This window comes from Nerophis ophidion, unplaced genomic scaffold (assembly GCF_033978795.1).
Source record: "Nerophis ophidion isolate RoL-2023_Sa unplaced genomic scaffold, RoL_Noph_v1.0 HiC_scaffold_30, whole genome shotgun sequence".
NCBI lineage: Eukaryota > Metazoa > Chordata > Actinopteri > Syngnathiformes > Syngnathidae > Nerophis > Nerophis ophidion.
Genome location: NW_026906952.1, coordinates 150,069 through 173,457, shown reverse-complemented (window position 1 = coordinate 173,457; position 23,389 = coordinate 150,069). Strand labels below are relative to the sequence as shown.

General features: G+C 39.0%; 1 protein-coding gene across 7 annotated transcripts in view; it reads left to right on the top strand.

Moving 5' to 3' along the window:
* Positions 1–23,389, top strand: part of LOC133546463 (gastrula zinc finger protein XlCGF57.1-like) — a 287,238-nt gene that overhangs the window by 239,940 nt on the left and 23,909 nt on the right. The window lies entirely within an intron of this gene.

The following is a 23,389-nucleotide window of genomic DNA, read 5'->3' as shown; positions in this document are numbered from 1 at the left end:
AGGAGGACCCACTGACCCCTCACATTAAACAGGAAGAGGAGGACCCACTGAACCCTCACATTAAAGAGGAAGAGGAAGACCAAGATACGCCGCACATTAAAGAGGAAGAGGAGGACCAAGAGCCGCCGCACATTAAAGAGGAAGAGGAGGACCAAGATACGCCGCACATTAAAGAGGAAGAGGAGGACCAAGAGGCGCCGCACATTAAAGAGGAAGAGGAGGAAGAGGGCATCAGTCAGCCTAAATGGTTGGTGGAGTTCCCAGTGACTGGTGTCCCTGTGAAGAGTGAAGATGATGAGGTGAAAGGTGAAAGTGAGGAGAGGGGAGGGGGGGAGCCTCCAAGCAGCAGCTCAACACAACACATGACAACAGAAGCTGATGGAGACCACTGTGGAGGATCACAAGCAGACAAGCTCTTAGCTCCACTATCAGATAGTGAGGACACAACGTCACACTCTCCTGACACTGATGATGAAGACTCTAAAGATGATAAGACATGTCACACTGACAACACTCACTTCACATCTTCTCACTCTCACAAAACCTTTAAATACCATTGTAGTCTGAAAAGACACACTGGAGAGAAACCTTATTCTTGTTCACTCTGTAGTAAAGGTTTTACACAAAGTATCAATTTGAAAGTACACATGAGAACACACACAGGTGAAAAACGTTTTTCCTGTTCAACCTGTGGTAAAGGTTTTACACAAAGTCAGAGTTTGAAAAGACATATTAGAACACACACTAGAGAAAAACCTTTTTCTTGTTCACTCTGTAGTAAAGGTTTTACACAAAGTATCAATTTGAAGGTACACATGAGAACACACACTGGTGAAAAACCTTTTTCCTGTTCAATCTGTGGTAAAGGTTTTAGAGAAAGTCAACATTTGAAAAGACACATGAGAACACACACTGGTGAAAAACCTTTTTCCTGTTCTACCTGTGGTAAAGGTTTTGTTGAAAGTCAGAGTTTGAAAGTACACATGAGAACACACAATGGTGAAAAACCTTTTTCTTGTTCAATCTGTGGTAAAGGTTTTGCACAAAATCAGAGTTTGAAAAGACACATGAGAACACACACTGGAGAAAACCTTTTTATCTGTTCAATCTGTGGTAAAGGTTTTGTTAAAAGTCAGGGTTTGAAAGTACACATGAGAACACACACTGGTGAAAAACCTTTCTCCTGTTCAATCTGTGGTAAATGTTTTACACAAAGTCAGGATTTGAAAAGACACATGAGAACACACTCTGGTGAAAAATCACATTCCTGTTCAATCTGCGACAGAAGTTTTGGTCAACGATCAGCACTTGTAGCACACATGAGAAGACACCCATGAGAGAAAGTGTTGAGTTGCAGTGTGTGTGGTGAAAGATTGTCTTCTAAGTACCAGTGTAAGAAACACAAGTGTGCTGGTGAGAACAGCAGCAGCAAATGAAACTGCAGGATTTGAAATAAACTGTCCAGACTTTCATTTTGACTTTCTAACAACATCAGCACATATAACATGTGACATTGTTGTTTGTCTAACAATCTGTTTAATATGCGCCTACATTTATAGATTAAACATTTTATATTAATGCTTTTTTCAGTCAAGCACATGCATTAATATGCAACATTGTGTACTTTTGGACAGAACAATTTGAGTAAAAAAGTGAGAGTAAACAGTAAAATACATATTTTACATGCAATAAACATGTGTGTATGTATACACATACACACACACACTCATATATATATATATATATATATATATACTGTATATTCATCATACAATTTTAGACCTATTTATATGAAATATTACATATTTGTATTTGTAATTGTTAATAATCCCATAGATTATCACCTTTATATGATATACATATGTACTGGTTCACATCTGAAATATCTTCTGGACCACTTCAGGAAGCATATTATTATTTACTTTATACATCATTTAAACAGTTGTCTTTTATACAATTTTAAAATGTGTGTCTTTTTGAATCATTTGTTGGGTCTCTATAATCTATTTTATTCATTATTGTTATTACTCTGTATTATGATGATTGTGTTGTGATTATTTTATATGTATGTGCCCAGACCTTTATGCAATATAAAAGTGAGGGAAAATGTCTGAATTGTTTGTGGAAGGATGGCTTTGTTTTTACAAACTTACATTTGTGGATAAATCAAATAAATCCAGTATTGTGTTTTAAACTTTTTTTTCAATGTTTTTTTTTTCTTTTTCAACATCCCCAAAACAACATCAATATCAGTCAAAGTTTGGAGTGTCAGACAAAAGCCAATATTGTACATCATCCCACAGAGATTTACTTTGCATACATTCTTAAAATAAACTGTTTATTGTGTTTCCCAGTCACAGAACCAACAAATGTTGTATCTAATTGCAAAACAACATCCAAAATATTTTAAGTGGTCAATTCCGTCTTGGAAAGAATGGAAACTTTAAGTTATGAGTATTTTTTTGTTCCAGATATAAAAAAAAAAAAGAAGAAGAAATAGCAAAGAATTAAAAAAGATGCAGTAACTAGAATATTTTGAATGAAAGACTTTTTAAATGTTGTAATATTTTGTTTATTTGCAGGTCGTACTTAATGAAATCTTCAAATATTGAAATATTTTTTATCAGTCAATAAGTGCATCAGTGACCAAATACCTTTTTCAAACCATTGCTGTACAAAGATGGATTTGTTTCTCATTTTAATAAAAGAACAATTCCATAGTGGAGTATTGTGTGTGATGAAGTTGTGTTTGTAAATTAGTTTCCAGTACAACAACACTTGCTGGTAGGGATGGGTACTGTTCACTTCTAATTCCATGTTTTATGTGTTATATATGTCAATATATTGTGTGTTTGTATTTTGCCAACATGGTAGAATCACATGATAGGCAGGTTGTATCATGTTTTTCTGTCACCTTGAGGAAATGGCATAAAGAGGAAGATGACAATATAATGTCACTTGGACAATGATGTACAGAACAGAGGAGATTTAGTTCATTTTTAGTTTTGCTTTTAGGCTATTTATTTTTTTCTTTTTGTTTTTTTGACAAGACCTCTCCATTATCCAGCTTTGTATTTCTGGTAGCTGGTAAAAAAGAGATGGAAGGGGATAAGGAAGAGATGTATGAGGAAGGTATGGACATGGATAGGACTAGAGGGCAGAGAGGAAAGAAGGGGACAGGAGGTCATGAAGGAAAGTAGAGCGCTAAGAGAGTAGAAAGGAGGAAAAAGATAGTGGTGGACAATTGCAAGATTGAAGTCAGATCAAGACATGAAGGATATTCGTTTGATGACACAGGTTAAGGGATTAAAAAAGGACATTGGAGAGGTGGAGATGGCCAAAGTGCTAAAGAACGGAAGTCTTTGGATTAAATGTAAAAATAAAGAGCAAAAGAACAAAAGCAATGCGATTGCAAAAGCTGTGCAATAAGATACTAAAGGAAAGCATGGAAGTGGGAGAATGAAAGGGGGCAAGAGGAGTGGTGACAGGAATCCCAAGAGGAGAACATTTAGATGATCTGAAAAGAGAAATAAAAGGGGGAACTGTCACAATGATGAAAAGATTGATGGCATATAGAAACGGAAAAAAGATGGAGAGCGAATCTGTGCTACTGCAGTTTGTCCAGGAAGTCCTCCCAGAGAGAATCATGTTTTCTGCTTTTTAAGTTTTTAAATTGGAGCTTGCATGCCACCCCCAGTATGTCGTTTCCACCCCCAGTACGTTGTTTCAAGTGCCAACACTCTGGGCACATAGTAGTGTGTGTCATGCCAAGATGAGATGTGGACGGTGTGGAGGGGAGCAGGAATATGGACAATGTGGAAGTCATGAACAGATGAAGTGTTGTAACTGTGGGGGAATCACACAGCAGCTTATGTGGGCTGTGTCATTAGGAAACTGAAGTACAGCAAATGAGAGGAGCGTATGTAATAAACTGTACAGAACAGGCATGAAATTAGACTGAGAAGATCAATATAATGGTGACTGGGAACAATTTAGGGAAATTTCAAACATGACATTAAATAAAGAGAATATAAATCAAGATATTGAGCAACTTAATACAGATATTACAAAGTGCATAATAGAAGCAGCCAAACAGAGCATACCAAGGAATAGTATAGGGAGAAGAAGGAAGATAGTGCCGTGGTGGACACAAGAGTGCACAGATGCAATACAAGAACGGAATAGAGCATTTAGAATATTGAGAAGAACACATCATTTCCAAGACATGATCCAATATAAAAAGCATCAAGCTAGAGTAAGGTATGTTATTAAAAAAACAAGAAAACACCATTGGAGAACTTTTTGTGAAACACTAAATAGAACTACTCCTTTAAGCCAAGTGTGGGGAATGATCAAGAACATGTCAGGGATCAGAAGTCAACATAAACATCATGTGATGAAAGATGGAACGCGGAGTGTGGGAGGAAATAAAGAAAAAGCAGAACTTTTAGCAAAAACATTTGTTAAAGTGCACAGCAATGATCATTTGAGAAATGTAGAAAAACAAGAAGAGAAACAAATAGTTTAAATATTGGGGAAATGATGGAATATAAGGATACAATATGGATATGACATTTTCTTTGAATTAAATGGTTCCAATATTGAAAAAGGTTAAAATACAACACACACACACACACACACACACACACGCACACACACACACACACACACACACACACACACACACACACACACACACAACCGACACTAGGAAAAGGCCAGGTGGTCAAAAACTTAGGTAGTATCGGCAAAGAAGTGGTCTTGAAATGATATAACAGGAAATATGAAGAAGGAAAATGAGCAGCCGAGTGGAAAGAAGCTGTAATAATTCCAATATGCAAGCCAGGGAAAGATCCGGAAGAGGCAGGAAATTATAGGCCGATAGCATTGACCTCAAATTTGGGCAAAGTAATGGGAAAAAATGATTAATGCTCGTATATTATTTAGAGTCAAAAGAAATAATAACAAACTACCAAAGTGTATTTGGGAAAGCAAGAAACAGAAAGGAGCAGCAGTGCAGCTGGAAGAGGAAATTAGAAAAGGACAAATAAATAAAGAAAGTATAATTGCGGTATTTTGGACATAGAGAAAGCGTATGATATGTTGTGGAAACAGGGGTTGCTGATGAAACTAAATAAGATTGGGATTAGAGGAAGAATGTACAGATGGATAAAATACTTTTTAACAAGTAGAACATTATTAGTAAAAATAGAGAATGAATATAGCAGAGAATACAAAGTGGAAAATGGGACCCCACAAGGGAGTATAATAAGTCCAGTACTATTTTCCATCATGATAAATGAAGTTTTTAGTGAAGTGGAAGGGTTAGTGGAGGTGGCATTGTTTGTGATGATGGAGTGATGTGGAAGAGAGGTAGAAATACACATCATGTTGAAAAGAAGATTCAAAAAGCGGTAAATAATGTTCAAGACTGGGGGACGGCTTGGGGTTTAAGATTCTCTGTTGGAAAGACAAAAGTCATACATTTTACAAAGAGGAAAGTACAAAACAAGCTCCAAATTAAAATATATGGAGAAAATATAGAAGAGGTACAAGTATTTCAATAAAATATTATAGAGCAGTCCTGCCTTGTAACGTCAAGTGTGCTAACTGTCGTGAAAGCACAATGACGCAGAAAGACGTGAGCAGGACGCTAATAAGTCAGTCTTACTATTTATTTTCCAGTTTTAAATATTTATGTCATATAAAATACATCTTTGATTCTTTATTCAAGAATATATTTGTCTCGATGCGCTCGAAGCACTGTGCCGCTTCTCGTGCTAACTTTGCTTGTTAGTTAGCTTAGCTGGCTAGTTAGCTTAGCTTGTTAGCTGCTAACAGAAGACACAGAAGTTATCAACACATCGCTAAGTAGAGATCAAGTGTGAGAGTAAAGTGTTGTGATTGTGTGAAAATGTCTACATTACAAATGTTGAGAGCGTTGGTGGATCAGCGACTAACTGCTGCCGTTGAAGAAATATTTGTAGTGTTAGGAAGAACGATAACAGAATACGAGGCGGAACTTTCTAGAACAAAAGAGGAGAACAAACAACTACTGGACGCTGTTTTCACGAAACATCAAGTTGTGTTACACAAAACAGGTTTGTTTACTTATTGCTTTCAAATGTTTACTCATTTGATATTTGACTAATAAGAAGAAAATGATATTTGGAATATTTAATAGATGGCGGAGTAGAGCAAGTTGAAAACTGAAGCTCCCCTGTGCATGCTCTAAAAAAAACTCTAAGCTACTTGGATTTCTGCCATAACTTTTTTTTTTCTTTTATGAACACCACTTTCCTCATTTTTCGCACACATGCTACAAATTTCAATGAAAAAGGCAACAATGGAATCAGGATCGTCCTCGTCTCAAACATCCGTCGTCACTGAGGCCTACCTTGAGACTCTACTCAGGAAATGTTTCAATGAGGCTGAGGTTAGATCCCAAAAGCGATTCCAGCGATTGGAGGATCAACTTGGGTCAATTCAAGATACTTTATCCAAGCACGCTGCCGACATAGAAACTGTCCGCAATGAAGTGTCTTCTATTGAAACACCAGTCCATAGCAATGAGGACACTATGCTCAAGTTCACCAGAAGGCTCACACAGATTGAGAAAAAAATGACAGATCTGGAGGACAGAAGCATTAGAATAATTGACATGAAGGAAGGCGAAGAAGGAAATAACACGCTGTCTTACCTGCCCGCCAACATCCCCAAGTGGTTCCCTGCCTTGGCTGCTCGTCCTCCGGAGCTCATGAGGGCCCCCCGCTCCAATCTGCCCGTCCCAGGACCATGATTGTCAGGTGTCTACGGTACATGGATAAGGACCGCATCCTCAACCAGGCTAGAAAAACATCCTCTTCAGCTCTCCGGGAACTCCGTTGGCTTTGCCCCGGACTACAGTGACTACAGTGACTACAGTGACTACAGTGACTACAGTGACTACAGTGACTACAGTGACTACAGTGACTACAACGACTACAGTGACTACAGCGACTACAGCGACTACAGTGACTACAGTGACTACAGTGATTACAGTGACTACAGTGATTACAGTGACTACAGTGACTACAGTGACTACAGTGACTACAGTGATTACAGTGATTACAGCGACTACAGTGATTACAGTGATTACAGTGACTACAGTGACTACAGTGACTACAGTGACTACAGTGATTACAGTGATTACAGTGACTACAGTGATTACAGCGATTACAGTGACTACAGTGACTACAGTGATTACAGTGATTACAGTGACTACAGTGACTACAGTGATTACAGTGATTACAGTGACTACAGTGACTACAGTGATTACAGTGACTACAGTGATTACAGTGACTACAGTGACTACAGTGATTACAGTGATTACAGTGACTACAGTGACTACAGTGATTACAGTGATTACAGTGACTACAGTGACTACAACGACTACAGTGACTACAGTGACTACAGTGATTACAGTGACTACAGTGACTACAGTGATTACAGTGACTACAGTGACTACAGTGACCACAGTGACTACAGTGATTACAGTGACTACAGTGACTACAGTGATTACAGTGACTACAGTGACTACAGTGATTACAGTGACTACAGTGACTACAGTGGCTACAGTGATTACAGTGACTACAGTGACTACTGTGATCACAGTGATTACAGTGACTACAGTGACTGCAGTGACTACAGTGATTACAGTGACTACAGTGACTACAGTGATTACAGCGACTACAGTGACTACAGTGACTACTGTGATTACAGTGATTACAGTGACTACAGTGACTACAGTGACTACAGTGATTACAGTGACTACAGTGACTACAGTGATTACAGCGACTACAGTGATTACAGTGATTACAGTGACTACTGTGATTACAGTGACTACAGTGACCATAGTGACTACAGTGACTACAGTGACTACAGTGACTACAGTGATTACAGTGACTGCAGTGACCCCAGTGACTACAGTGACTACAGTGACTACAGTGATTACAGTGACTACAGTGACTACAGTGACTACAGTGACTACAGTGACTACAGTGATTACAGTGACCATAGTGACTACAGTGACTACAGTGACTACAGTGAATACAGTGACTACAGTGAATACAGTGACTACAGGGACTACAGTGACCATAGTGACTACAGTGACTACAGTGACTACAGTGACTACAGTGATTACAGTGGCTACAGTGAATACAGTGACTACAGTGACTACAGTGACTACAGTGATTACAGTGACTACAGTGACTACAGTGACTACAGTGACCACAGTGACCATAGTGACTACAGTGACTACAGTGACTACAGTGAATACAGTGACTACAGTGAATACAGTGACTACAGGGACTACAGTGACCATAGTGACTACAGTGACTACAGTGACTACAGTGACTACAGTGATTACAGTGGCTACAGTGAATACAGTGACTACAGTGACTACAGTGACTACAGTGACTACAGTGACTACAGTGATTACAGTGACTACAGTGACTACAGTGGCTACAGTGAATACAGTGACTACAGTGACTACAGTGACTACAGTGACCACAGTGACCATAGTGACTACAGTGACTACAGTGACTACAGTGACTACAGTGACGCGACGGCCAAGCTGAGACGACCCTGCTCTCCACGATGTACAGCGCTCGAAAAGCTGTCTTTGAAGCCTTTCTCATCTATTGAGCAACTATCAAACTCTCCAAAGGCTCCCAACAACACTTTTTTGACAATCCAGCAGATTGGGGAATTAGTTAGGAAACTATTTTTGCATTTTAAAGTTGTTCTCACACCCTCTTCCTTTTTTCATGTTCCTGAAATAACTCGATATGTATAGTTCTGATAGTGAATTCCCCTCTGAAATAGAGGAGAATGAAGATTTGATGAACTCCCAAAATTTGGAATCAATCCATTTTTCTGACCACATCAACTGCAAATCACAAAGATTAATGAGAGGAATGGATCCAGATAGAAATGCTCCTCAAAAGACCATCAATTATTGTTTATATTATACTGATGTCACATTTGATAAAACATTTATGCAAGATGATAACATATCTCTGGTACATTTTAATAGCAGGAGTCTATACTCTCATTTTGATGATATCCAGGACTACTTGAGTCAATTCAAATCTCCATTTAATATTATAGGTATTTCAGAGACATGGATGAATGAGAAGACATGTAATGAGTTTGAATTAAATGGGTATGAAATGTTTTGCACCAACCGTAAAACTAAGAGAGGAGGAGGTGTGGCTCTGTATGTGGACAAAAATATCAACTGTAGTATTGTAAATGATATGTGTTTAGCTGTTGAGGAACTCTTTGAATGCGTCACTGTGGAATTATCATTTTCAAATAGGAAACACATTATTGTAAGCTGCGTTTATAGAACACCAGAATCCGACTTGAAAATATTTAATGAATGGATGGAAAAATTATTTAAAAGGAACAAAAAATATATAGTATGCGGTGACTTAAATATTAACCTTTTGAATCCTAATAAACACAAACACAGCGCAGAATTTATTGACAGCATGTTCTGCATGGGCTTATTCCCACTGATTACACCAGCCACAGGAATCCCAACACACAGCAGCACACTTATTGACAACATATTCTGTAACATTGTGGATCAGACTGTAACTGGAGGCTTGTTAGTGAGTGACCTCAGTCATCATTTACCAGTGTTCATGGTGTACAATAATAACTGCAAAACATCCAAACCTGGAATTAGTGAATATTATCGAAGAGCCACAACTGAACGATCATTACCAGCACTTAAAAATGATTTAGCGAAACAAAACTTGGATTCTGTTTTTCAAACGTCAGATATAAATGCAGCTTGTAATTTATTTCATGACATTTTTTTCTGACTTTATGATACACTCTGCCCCATCAAAAAATGCACTATAATTAACTCCAAAAAAACTCCATGGATAACCAAAGGGCTTGCGAACGCTTGCAAAAAGAACAATTATTTATTTAGGACTTTTCTATAGGCATCAAACCATAGAAACTGAACAAAAGTACAAAACACATACAAATAAATTAACTAGCATATTAAGAGCAAGCAGGAAAGAATACACCAGCAAACTATTAATCCAAAAGAAAAATGATACAAAGGGAATTTGGAAGGTATTAAATACAATTATTGGGCATGGTTCAAACAGTCCTTGTTATCCCGAGTTTTTTGTTGAGAACGACCAAATCATAAGTGACAAGAAGATGATTGCTGACGGCTTCAATATGTTTTTTGTTAATATTGGGCCTAAGCTGGCAAAAAAAATCCTAATTAATGATGAACAGCCCATGGAATTTATTGAAAAAAATCCTTATTCGATGTTCCTTACTCCGACTGTCGAAAAGGAAGTCTTGGAGGTTATTCAGAAAAACAAGAACAAAACATCACGTGACATCTATGACCTCGACATGAGGACGGTCTGGAACGTAGCAGAAGAAATCATCAAACCATTCACACACATCTGCAATTCATCTTTTCGACTTGGACAATTTCCTTCACCAATGAAACTCTGAAAAGTCATCCCCATCGTCAAATCTGGAGACAAACACCACTTCACAAATTACTGGCACATCTCCCTTCTGCCACAGTTATCAAACATATTGGAAAAATTATTCGATAATAGACTTCGTGGCTTCATTGAAAAGCACAAATTATTATCCGATTGTCAATATGGGTTGCGACCAAATAGTTCAACTTCATTAGCGCTAATTGACTTAATAGAGTACATTACTAATGGTATCGAGAAGAACAAATTTGTTATAGGAATTTTTATTGACCTGCAAAAGGCTTTCGATACCATTGACCACCAGATTTTGGTAAATAAACTGGAAAACTATGGCATAAGGGGATTGGCAGGGAAATGGCTGGAGAGCTACTTAAATGAGAGACAGCAGATTGTTCAGATGGACCAACATCAATCTACACTCATGAACATAACTGTGGAGTCCCCCAGGGGTCCATACTGGTACCCACACTATTCATTATATATATCAACAAAATATGTCAAGTATCAACACTGCTGGAGTTCATCCTCTTTGCTGACGATACAACAATTACATGTGCAGGTGACCACGTGAAGCAACTTCTGACTTCTGTAACTGAGGAGATGATGAAGCTAAAAACTTGGTTTAATACAAACAAATTGTCTCTGAATTTAAAGAAGACCAAAATAATGCTCTTTAGCAATTGCAAAAGTAATATACCAATCAGGATTGTTATTGATGATATACCAATAGAATATATTCAATAAAATTATTTCTTAGGAGTAATAATAGAGGAAAATATCTCATGGTTAAAATACCTGAGGGCAAAAGTTGCTAAATGTGTTGGAATGATGAGGAGATCATGTCATTTATTGAACACCAATGCTCTGCTGTTATTGTTTCATTCATTTATTATGTCATATTTAAACTATTGTGTTGAAGTCTGGGGAAATTGTCATGAATCACATCTCTCTCTCTCTCTTCTCTCTCTCTCTGTCTCTCTCTCTCTTCTCTCTCTCTCTCTCTCTCTCTCTCTCTCTCTCTCTCTATATATATATATATATATATATATATATATATATATATTTATATGCTAAATATGTATTTAATATTTATACACTAAAAAAGTTTTTAATATTCATATATTAAACAGTTGTTTAATTAATACTTATACACTAAACATGTAAAGGAGGAATTGGAAGTCTGGGACACTAAATAAGGCACACTTGGAAGTGATGAATTTGTTTGTGTGTGCAGTTGCGTCAGAAGTCCACAGGAGGGCGCACAATCCCTCTTAAAAAGTCTGGTCCCCCCCACCACCCCCCTCTCTCTCTCTCTCTCTCTCTCTCTCTCTCTCTCTCGCGCTCTATCTCTCTCTTTCTCTCTCTCTCTCTCTCTCTATATATATATACATATATATATTTATATTTAATTTATACACTAAACATGTATTTAATATTTATACACTAAACAAGTTCTTAATATTCATTTATAAAACAGTTGTTTAATTAATATTTATACACTAAACATGTAAAGGAGGAATTGGAAGTCTGGGACACTAAATAAGGCACACTTGGAAGTAATGAATTTGTTTGTGTGTGCAGTTGCAGCAGAAGTCCACAGGAGGGCGCACGTTCCCTCTTCATAAGTCCGGTTCTCTCTCTCTCTCTCTCTCTCTCTCTCTCTCTCTCTCTCTCTTCCCTCTCTCTCTCTTTCTCTCTCTCTATATCCATCCATCCATTTTCTACCGCTTATTCCCTTTTGGGGTCGCGGGGGGCGCTGGCGCCTATCTCAGCTACAATCGGGCGGAAGGCGGGGTACACCCTGGACAAGTCGCCACCTCATCGCAGGGCCAACACAGATAGACAGACAACATTCACACTCACATTCACACACTAGGGACCATTTAGTGTTGCCAATCAACCTATCCCCAGGTGCATGTCTTTGGAAGTGGGAGGAGGCCGGAGTACCCGGAGGGAACCCACGCATTCACGGGGAGAACATGCAAACTCCACACAGAAAGATCCCGAGCCTGGATTTGAACCCAGGACTGCAGGAACTTCGTATTGTGAGGCAGACGCACTAACCCCTCTTCCACCGTGAAGCCCCTCTCTCTATATATATAGACATATATATATTTATATTTAATTTATACACTAAACATGTATTTAATATTTTTACACTAAACAAGTTCTTAATATTCATATATTAAACAGTTGTTTAATTAATACTTATACACTAAACATGTAAAGGAGGAATTGGAAGTCTGGGACACTAAATAAGGCACACTTGGAAGTAATGAATTTGTTTGTGTGTGCAGTTGCAGCAGAAGTCCACAGGAGGGCGCATGTTCCCTCTTCATAAGTCTGGTTCTCTCTCTCTCTCTCTCTCTCTCTCTCTATATATATATATATATATATATGTATATATATTTAATTTATACGCTAAACATGTATTTAATATTTATACAATAAACAAGTCCACAGGAAGGCGCACGTTCCCTCTTCATATGTCTGGTTCTCTCTCTCTGTCTTTCTCTCTCTCTTTCTCTCTCTCTCACTCATTCTCTCTCTCTCTCTCTCTCTCCCTTTCTCTTTATATATATATATGTGTATATATATATATATATATATATATATATATATATGTATATATATTTCATTTATACGCTAAACATGTATTTAACATGTCTTACTCTCTCTCTCTCTCTCTATATATATATTATATATATTAGGGCTGGGCAAATTAATGCGTTAATTATGAGTTAACTCATCAATCTATTAACACCGACAATTATTTTATTGCACATTTGCGTATGTTGTTTACATGCTTTTATTTTGTTAACGCCTTTTCTTAACAAGATGGCGTCGCCCGGCGTGGAGGGGCTCTTGGTAAAGATGGAACATTTGGCAAAAACACCGGACAATTCTGCAAATTTCCTGGCTGGCTTACAGCGTGGTCACTCCGGGATCACTTACGACCGCCAGACAATTCTGAATGTGGATAGATCGGGCCGTTTTGGACTGAATGAGGCGTGCTTGCTAGACTGGCTAGCTAGCATGGGAATACTTTGCCGGCTACATCCAGCGGCCTGTGAAGCAGCGGAGTATATGTGTTGTCTGTCTATTTATGAATAATGCAGACCAGGAGTGTTGGCTGAGTTCTTAACGTTTGCTTTCAGAGTCTGCATATCACAACATACAAGATGCTGTCATGGCGACACACAACCTATACCGGGCTACCGCGCATGCTCCTCACTCCTGTTGCATGCTGGGTAGGGTAGTTCTTTTTTTCCCTGGCTCATAACATCACAATATAGTACCATGTATATGATGCGTTCAGTTTATCAAAGCACCAAGCAAACAATCGGAAAATTCCCATCATATCAATTCCTAGATATGGTCATAATTATTTTAAGTGCACTACGCAGAATAAACATAACATTATTAATATTGCTACTACGGATAATTTGATCAAAAATCCCCTAAAACAGCCCACTACCTATAATATAGGTTTTTTAAACATAAGATCCCTGCTAAAAAAAATGTTTCTGCTGTTACCTCAGAAATTGCCTGTTCAGATGTTATGATTGTGGCTCAGAGATTTGTATGTAGATTATATTTATTTTCCATAACAAACAGGATAACTTAAATACCCTGGCAGTGGCAATAAGCTTAAATGTTTGTATTTACATTTTTTGAGTTGATTTTCATAAAATATGCTATTTAACTGCTACTGTTTAACAAGAACTGATTTAAATTGTGTTTGCACAACAAATGTTTTGGCGCTTTTGTTCATGTGAGAGAATATTCCAATAAAGGTGCACTACACACTACTTTTGAATTCATTATTGGGCTTTGCGTATACAATGCAGTTAATCACGATTAATCAGAGGAAATAGTGCGATTAACTTCGATTAAAATTTTTAATCGTTGTCCAGCCCTAATATATATATATATATATATATATATATATATATATATATATATGTTAAACATGTATTTAATATTTATACACTAAACATGTATTTAATATTCATATATTAAACCGTTTTTTAATTAATACTTATACACTAAACATGTAAAAGACAAATTGGAAGTCTGGGACACTAAATAAGGCACACTTGGAAGTAATGAATTACTTTGTGTGTGCAGTTGCAGCAGAAGTCCACAGGAGGGCGCACATTCCCTCTTCATAAGTCCGGTTCTCTCTCTCTCTCTCTCTCTCGCTTTCGCTCTCTCTCTCTCTATCTCTTCTTTCCCTCTCTGTCTCTCTCTCACTCTCTCTCTCTCTATATATATTTATATATATATACATCCATCCATCCATTTTCTACCGCTTATTCCCTTTCGGGGTCGCGGGGGGCGCTGGCGCCTATCTCAGCTACAATCGGGCGGAAGGCAGGGTACACCCTGGACAAGTCGCATGTATATATATTTAATCTATATATATCAATTATTTATACACTTGTGGAGGAGGATTGTGATTAGCGCACAGTTAGAGTGGAAGTCAGCGACCCCGTCTGGGTGACTGGAGACAGTGCACCCTCAGACGGGGGCGTGGCATGTGCTGGCTGAGAGACACAGCTGTCAGATGATTAGTTGGCGCAGGTGGTACGTGTTAGACTAATCATCTGTTGTCCTTAAAAGTGAGCGGCCGAGTGCAGCAGTGGAGTTCAGACTGGAGAGACGGAGAAGTCAAGAGAACTGTGTAAGACAAAACTGAGCGACTGAAAAGTGGCCACTGACCTGTATTGCAAATTGTGGGATTAAAAACTTCTCTCAACCCGAGCAACTGGCTTCCAGCGGATCTATGTGAGTAGAAAGCTTACAACACTAAACAAGTTTTTAATATTCATATATTAAACAGTTATTTAATTAATACTCATACACCAAACATGTTTTTAATATTCATATATTAAACAGTTCAATGAGCTCAGAAATGATCATGTAGGAAGCTGGAACGCAAATGGCGCACGACTAAACTTGAGGTGCACCATCAAGCATGGAGTGATAGTTTAATAACTTATAAACGCATGCTTACCTTAGCTAAAGCTAATTTTTACTCAAATCTCATCAGCCTTAATAAAAACGATCCTAAATTTTTGTTTAGTACAGTAGCATCGCGAACCCGACAAGGGACTCCTTCCAGGAGCTCCACTCACTCGGCAAATGGCTTTATGAATGTCTTTAAAAGAACATTTAACTTACTAGAAGGGAGATTAAAGACATTGCGTCCCAGCTACAACTGGGTTCTATTAACATAGATACGACTGTGATGTTGAATTGCAAGATGGGAAAATCCAAGATGGCGCCAGTGTGTGCTGTGGCCTGCCGTCTCTCTCTGTCAGTTCTGTTTGTTTTTGTGCTGTTCACGTTTTTTGTTGTCCCTGTCAACTCACTGTTGGTGTATGATCGCCAAACGCTGTTGGATCTGTGTCCCTCTCACACGGACATGATCATCTTGGACGTTGGTTTTTCGACGTCCAAGTTAGCGTTCTCACCTGGCCGGATTCCTCCTTTCCTTTTTCGCCCACTGGCTCCTCCCACCCGGCGAAAGCGCCACCGGCGCCCCGGCAAACGTGGCGGCCAGCTGGTGAGAGTTAGGGCACTCCTGGCCCGCCTTTCCGTGGCTTCCCGAAGGAAGTATGGTCCGGTACCTGGTCTCTTCCTGCACCCGCGTTCGCTGGATCCCCCCGGGTCCTGGATTGTGCCTGTTGTCGGTCTGCAGGGGGAAGGTCACCCGCCTCGCTCCTGCTGGCCCCGCCCCCGAAGACGCGGCGTGAATTCCCGCCACCTGCGGGCTCTGTGTCAGGCCCCACCTGGATTAGCAGCGGCCTTGGACGAGCCGGCCCCCGTTAAATTCAGTCTTGTGAACGCAAGATCATTGACCAACAAAAAATTTATCCTGAAGGATTTATTCGTCTCCCGCGGACTGGACCTCCTCTGTTTGACAGAAACCTGGCTGAGAGTCGGTGAGTCCGCCACTCTTAATGAACTTCTGCCTCCGGAGTGTTCCTATTTTAATTCTCCGCGGTCGTCCGGCCGAAAAGGAGGAGGATTAGCAGTGGTTTTTAAAAATGACTTTAAATGCCGTCAGATCCGCCTGCAATCCTCCTTTTCAAGCTTGGAACTATGCATGTTTGAACTGGGTCTTTCTGGTGTCGTCCTGTGTGTCGTCGTATATCCACCACCCAAGTACCACAAAGACTTTATAAATGACTTTTCTCAATTTCTGGCCGAAATCCTGCCCAAATACGATCGTGTCTTAATTGTTGGATATTTTAATATTCACACCTGCTGCCCAGACGAACCTTTATCCAGGAGCTTCCTGAATGTCATTGACTCTTTTAACTTTGTACAGTCTGTGTGTGGTTCTACACATGAACGCAGGCATACACTAGACCTCATACTGTCTTATGGTTTTATTGTTGACAATGTTGTTATTGGTGATGCGGTGTTCAGTGATCACAGTCCTGTTATGTTTGATTTAACTTTTGAACCTGATGTAAAGCCGCTTGCCGTGCGTCATGCGCGTGTTATTAGGTCTGACACCGCAGCCGCCTTTTCTCCTTTGTCCATGCAGAGTATATCACACCCTGCAGACACTCAACAATTGATGTGCTCTTTTCTTTCGACATGTTCTAAGATTCTGGATAGTATAGCGCCCCTCAGAGCTATACGTCCCAAACTAAAACAGGAGCCTTGGCTCAATGAAAGCACACGCACAGCTCGGCGTGAGTGGCGAAGGGCGGAGCACAAGTGGAAAGGGGATCACTTGGAAGTCTCCTATCAAATTTTAAAAGAAAACTGTCGAAATTATCCAAGTGTGGTTAAAGCTGAGAAAACAAAATATTTGTCGGACTTCATTTTAAATAGCATCAGTAAGCCACGTGTTCTTTTTAATACTATTAGTAATGTTCTTAAACCGAATCCAGCCACTTCACTGGAGTTGACAAGTGAAACTTGTGAAAAATTTCTCTTCTTTTTTAATCATAAGGTTGCTTCTATTCTGGCAAATCTTTCTCGTTTTCCATTAAGTTTTAATGTGGCCACTCAGTGCTCGACTGTGTTCTGTCACTTTGAGCCTGTGTCCATGCCTGAACTTACAGGAATAGTCGGCAAGCTAAAACCCTCGTCATGTCCCACAGACTCAGTCCCCCCTCGCTTTTTTAAAGAAATCTGGGACACTATTGATTTGTCTGTTAGGAACATCATCAACAGCAGCTTGATTTCTGGCTGTGTCCCCTCCCTTTGTAAAAGAGCTGTTGTTGAGCCTTTGATTAAAAAAACAGGTCTTGATCCGACAAGTTTGTCAAATTATCGGCCCATTTCCAAATTACTTTTTGTGTCAAAGATTTTGTAGAAATGTGTTCTGGCACAACTGCATCCTTTTTTAGATGAAAATAGCACTTTCGATCCATTTCAGTCTGGATACAAAGCTTTGCACAGTACTGAATCTGCACTTTTAAAGGTTTTTAATGACTTGTTTTTAATGTCTGATTCTGGCAGCTCTGCCATTTTAGTGCTTTTAGATCTTACAGCTGCCTTTGACACAGTCCACCACACAATTCTTTTAGAGCGCCTGAGAGACTGTGTGGGTGTCAGGGGGACTGCGTTACAGTGGTTCAGATCTTACCTGTCTGAGAGGTCCTTCTCTGTCAGGCTGGGAGACGCCACCTCCTCTTCTGCCCCGCTTTACTGTGGTGTCCCCCAAGGATCTATTTTAGGCCCCATCCTGTTCGCTCTTTATCTCCTTCCTCTTGGAGATATTTTTAAGAAACATGGAGTGTTTTATCACTTTTATGCAGATGACTGCCAAATTTATATGCCGATTTCAAAAAGCCACGGCCCCCTGACACCCCTTCTTAACTGTCTATGCCACGTCAAGGCTTGGTTAGCCCAGAATTTTTTAATAATGAATGAGGGAAAAACGGAAATTTTAGTTTTTGGTCCGGCCCTCACTGACTTGGGACCATCGGACCTCATCCAAATTTACACTCCTGCGCGCGCTCTGAGGTCCGAGAGCCAGTTCCAGCTCATGGTGCCCAAGACCAGACTTAAGACCAGGGGAGACAGGGCCTTCTCTGTGGTCGGCCCTAAGCTCTGGAACACTCTGCCCCTCCATGTTCAAACTGCTTCCACAGTGGAGTGTTTTAAGTCTCGTCTTAAATCCCACTTTTATTCTTTGGCTTTTAAAACTATGTGAGTTGTGTGGTCCTCTGTCCTCTGTTGTCCTCTGTGTTTTTTATACATTTTGATTTCTATTTTACTGTTTTAATTGCTTTTACCCTTTAAAATTGTTTTTAATCATATTTTGTTTTTATATTGTTTTTATATTGGTTTTATATTTATTTATTTTGTGTTTTTATTCAGTCATTGGTGGAACATAAAATAGTTTTTTTAATATTGTTTTTAACATGGCTGTGCAGCACTTTGGAAACGTTCTTGTTGTTTAAATGTGCTATATAAATAAAGTGGATTGGATTGGATTGGATTGACAAAGATTGAGAGAAAAGTTGAGAATAAAAGTAAAAATGGGGAGAAAAGGAGAGAATGAAGGTGAAAACAGATAGAAAATGAGAGAAAGAAGGTATAGAGTATGAATATTAAATACAATCAGGTGAGCAGATACCTCAGCTGGGACGAGTTATCTAATCACCTGTTTCCTTTATCAGCAGCGTTGGAAACCATGAGAGGGGCTGGCGATTGAGGAGTGAGAGCCAGACGAAGGAGATCAGGAGAAACGCATGTCATTGAGAGCTGAAAAGCTGAAAGAGACATTGAGCACAAAAATAACTTGTAAAGAAATAAAAAGTGTGTAACCACTGAACCAGGCGTGGTGTTTCCGTGGAGGGAATGGAGGATCCAGGACGAGGATCTCCACAGGGCTATATAAATAAACATTGATTGACATTGATTGATTGATATTTGTAGTTGCTCAGATGGATGTTGGATGGACTGTGTTGGTAAAGCTTGGCTTGACTGCTGCTGTGTGAGGGGTTGATAGTCTTGAGCCTGGGGGTTGAGAGTGACTGCTGGTTCCTTGGTTCTTTTTAAGTAGGAGCTCATGCCATCAGATGCTGTGTGTGAGGAAGCATGAAGGCTGGAAGCTTTTAAAGCTGCTAATTTTGCATCAGCAGCTGCCAATTGAGCATGCAGGTCCATCATTTCCTTTTTCTTTCGGATTTTTTCCCTCTCCTCTTCCAATTTCTTTTTTATCTTTTCCTCCTCCTCTTCCAAGGCAGCGAGGGCAGCCCTGTCGGCCTCTGCCTGTCTGCGAACTGAGGAGGTTCTAGAATTACTAGAACCAGACCGTGTGGGACTCCCATGTGATTTGTGACTTATATTACTAATGCTGTCATTTGGATTAATTTCGTTTTCGAAATCCTCCATATTTTCCAGGGTTGGTGTTTTTATCCAGGTGTTAACATGCTCAATGAATTCATGTAGATTGATTAATTTGGCTTTGTACCATATGTCGTGATTGATTTGGTCCTCTGTTGGTAGAATTGGTAGGAGGGATGTGTGTGCACTTGCGGTTTCCTTTATAACATTGAGATATTTGGTGAAAGCAGATTGCACGTCCATTTTGTCCTCTCCATTTTCCATCATTTCCATGATATGTTTCTGCATGTTGCTTGCCTTGTTTAATTTAGATCTCCTCTCCTTCTCAACTGTTTCAATTCTGTGCATTAGGGCTTTTGGTGTCATTTTCACTGTGCGTTTTTTTTTTTACATCAGATGTTTGATCTGTGTCATACTTGCCAACCTTGAGACCTCCGATTTCGGGAGGTGGGGGGTGGGGGTGGGGGGCATCGTCGGGGCGGGGCGTGGTTAAGAGGGAAGGAGTATATTTACCGCTAGATTCATAGATTTACCAAGTCAAGTATTTCATATATATCAATCAATCAATCAATCAATCAATGTTTATTTATATAGCCCTAAATCACTCGTGTCTCAAAGTGCTGCACAAACCACAACACAAAACACCACATATATATATATATATATATATATATATATATATATATATATATATATATATATATATAAATACATACTTGAATTTCAGTGTTCATTTATTTACACATTTACACACACACAACACTCATCTACTCATTGTTGAGTTAAGGGTTGAATCGTACATCCTTTTTCTAACCATATGCATGTACAGTAGATGGCAGTATTGTCCTGTTTAAGAGTTTCACAACAATGCTGTTTGGCAGACGAACTGCTTTACGGTAGACGAAAACGGACTGCTGTTGTTGTATGTTGTTTTACCGCGCTGGGAGGACGTTAATGAAACTGCCTAACAATAAACCCACATAAGAAACCAATAACTCGCCCTCGATCATTTTACAGTTATAACATCATTGGGCAGACACGCTCTTTATACACGTCACTCAGGTCCGCATGGAGCTGGAGGGGGCGTGGCCTCCAGCTCCGCCTCAATTTCGGGAGAAAATTGTCCCAGGAGGTTTTCGGGAGAGGCGCTGAATTTCGGGAGTGTCCCGGAAAATCCAGGAGTGTTGGTAAGTATGATCTGTGTCCACCTGTTTTTCCATCTCTGCAGGTTGTGACTGATTTTCAATCATTTCTGACGGTTCAGCCTGTGAGGGTTCCATTTGACCTTTAATTGTATCACACATTGAATGCGTTACTTTTGACTCCATTAACACATGATCATGCATTTCCAAAGCATTGTATTTTCCTTTCCCAGGATCCATGATTATGCACAACCCACAATTCAAAATCAGATCAAATATATGGAAACCTTGTTAATGTCACTCAAAACACCAAACATCAAAACTGCAATTATTCATTTGCATTTGTTCAAACCAAAACCTCACCCACGAACGGGCTTGGACAAGGAATTATAAAACATCACCTTGTATATGAAATGTACCCACAAACGGGTTGCAGTCATGCACAAAACCTCCTGGAAAATACCCACTATCGGGTTCAATAACATTGAATATTAACCACCAATGTATTGGATTTTTTGTTGCTGTCTTTGTGTGCACACACTGTTATATGGCCATATATTACATACCTTTACTTCATGCTGGCCTGTGACTTTGTTCTTGTCTTCAAAAGATTTTCTTCGAAAAGAGTTCCATATCTTTGAAAAGAGTACACAACTTCAAACAGCGCTGCTCAGCTGTCGCTCCAAAGTGATATCTGTTTGTCGAGACATTATGTATTTTGCATCTAAAGGTCGGAGGTTCTGATGATAGTGAAAGCTAAGAGATGAACAATGTCTCCCTCGTTCAGAATACGCAAATTCACACTTATTTAGTTAGTTCTCGAATAAAAATTTGAGTTTTGCCCCATTTGAGAAAAATCCATCAGAGTATTTTACTATTTCTTTTTTTTTAGTTACTTAAGTGAAATGCTTTAAAAATAGAATGTGAGGTTACAGTGCACTTGACCTTAACATGTATAATAATCATAGTTTGAGTTTGTGCCAAATTTGAGGAAAATCTATCAAATAATTCTTGAGATATGGCTTTAACAATGTGCTAAGTTAAGACAAAATAATAAAAACAAATATATAAAAAAATACCCAAGACCTGCTGTGACATAAACACATTGTTTTGTTCATGTAAACATTTTTTTATACCATATTGTGTACAGATTCTAAACTGTAATGCAGTTTTTGGTGTATTTCCATTTTTCATCATTATTCGATATTTTGATTGTTGTCAGCCATTTTGGGCCAAAGTGTTCTTTATTTTATTTTATTTCTTTACTTCCTCTTACAACAAAGTATCTGCTGAAAATGTTAATGTATAAAACATTATTGTTAAGCAAAATGTACCATGTGTATGTTCAATTGTACAGGTTGCTATTCACTTACTTTGAAGCATTTTTTTCATTTGTTTTATATGTTTCATGGTTTAAATTTAAATTAAAGTATACCAATGCTAAAATACCTGTATCAAATGTTAGGTATATGCATTAATGTCAATTTGTTAGAGAGAGTCTGTTTCCAGAATGAATGTAAATATATTTACAAGAAAAAACAGCTGCATAAGATTTTCGTTTTTTTATCATTCCTATTTTTATACATTTATGGCTCTTAAAAAAACTGCCAGGATATTTTGCGGAGAACATTTAACCTAATGTCTACAATGGCATTGTGTAGGCAAAAAAAGAGTAGTGCCCAGACGTAGGAACGAAAATCACTTTCTAGCCACTTTTTCCTGGTTCACCTTATGGCCTATAACTAAGAGTTTCCCGCTTGTCTCCAACCTTTCCTCCATGCATTCCTGAGAGTGTGTGCCTCACTGACACTCTGCTGTTAACAGGCGGCCTTTGTCTTTTGAGGCCTCCAATAAATACTAAAACAAAAAGGTATTCTCTGAACATTTCTTCTTAAATAGATTATTACATTGTAAAACAACAGACACTTTACTTTTGTGTGTCCTTATGTCCCTGCAAGATGATGTTACGTTTTGGACGCATGGCTGCAATGGTTGTGATCTCTCGAATGAAGAATTTTAGAATAGAATAGGAAGTACTTTCTTGATCCCTGGGGAAATTCAGCACCACAGTTCGCTCACAATAGGCAATAATAATTTACACCAGTAAAACCAGCAAACCAGTAATTACAGTCTGCAAATTGTGTTGTTGTTGAATGATATTTATCAGATTTAAAGTCAAATACAGTTTATATACATGTCTGTCTATCTGTGTTGGCCCTGCGATGAGGTGGCGACCTGTCCAGGGTGTACGCCGACTTCCGCCTGAATGCAGCTGAGATAGGCTCCAGCACACCCCGCCATCCCTAAAGGGACACACAGTCGATAAAGGGATGGATGGATCATTGGTGGCCGTGATTTTTTTGTGTAGACACCATGAAAACATACATTTAGAAT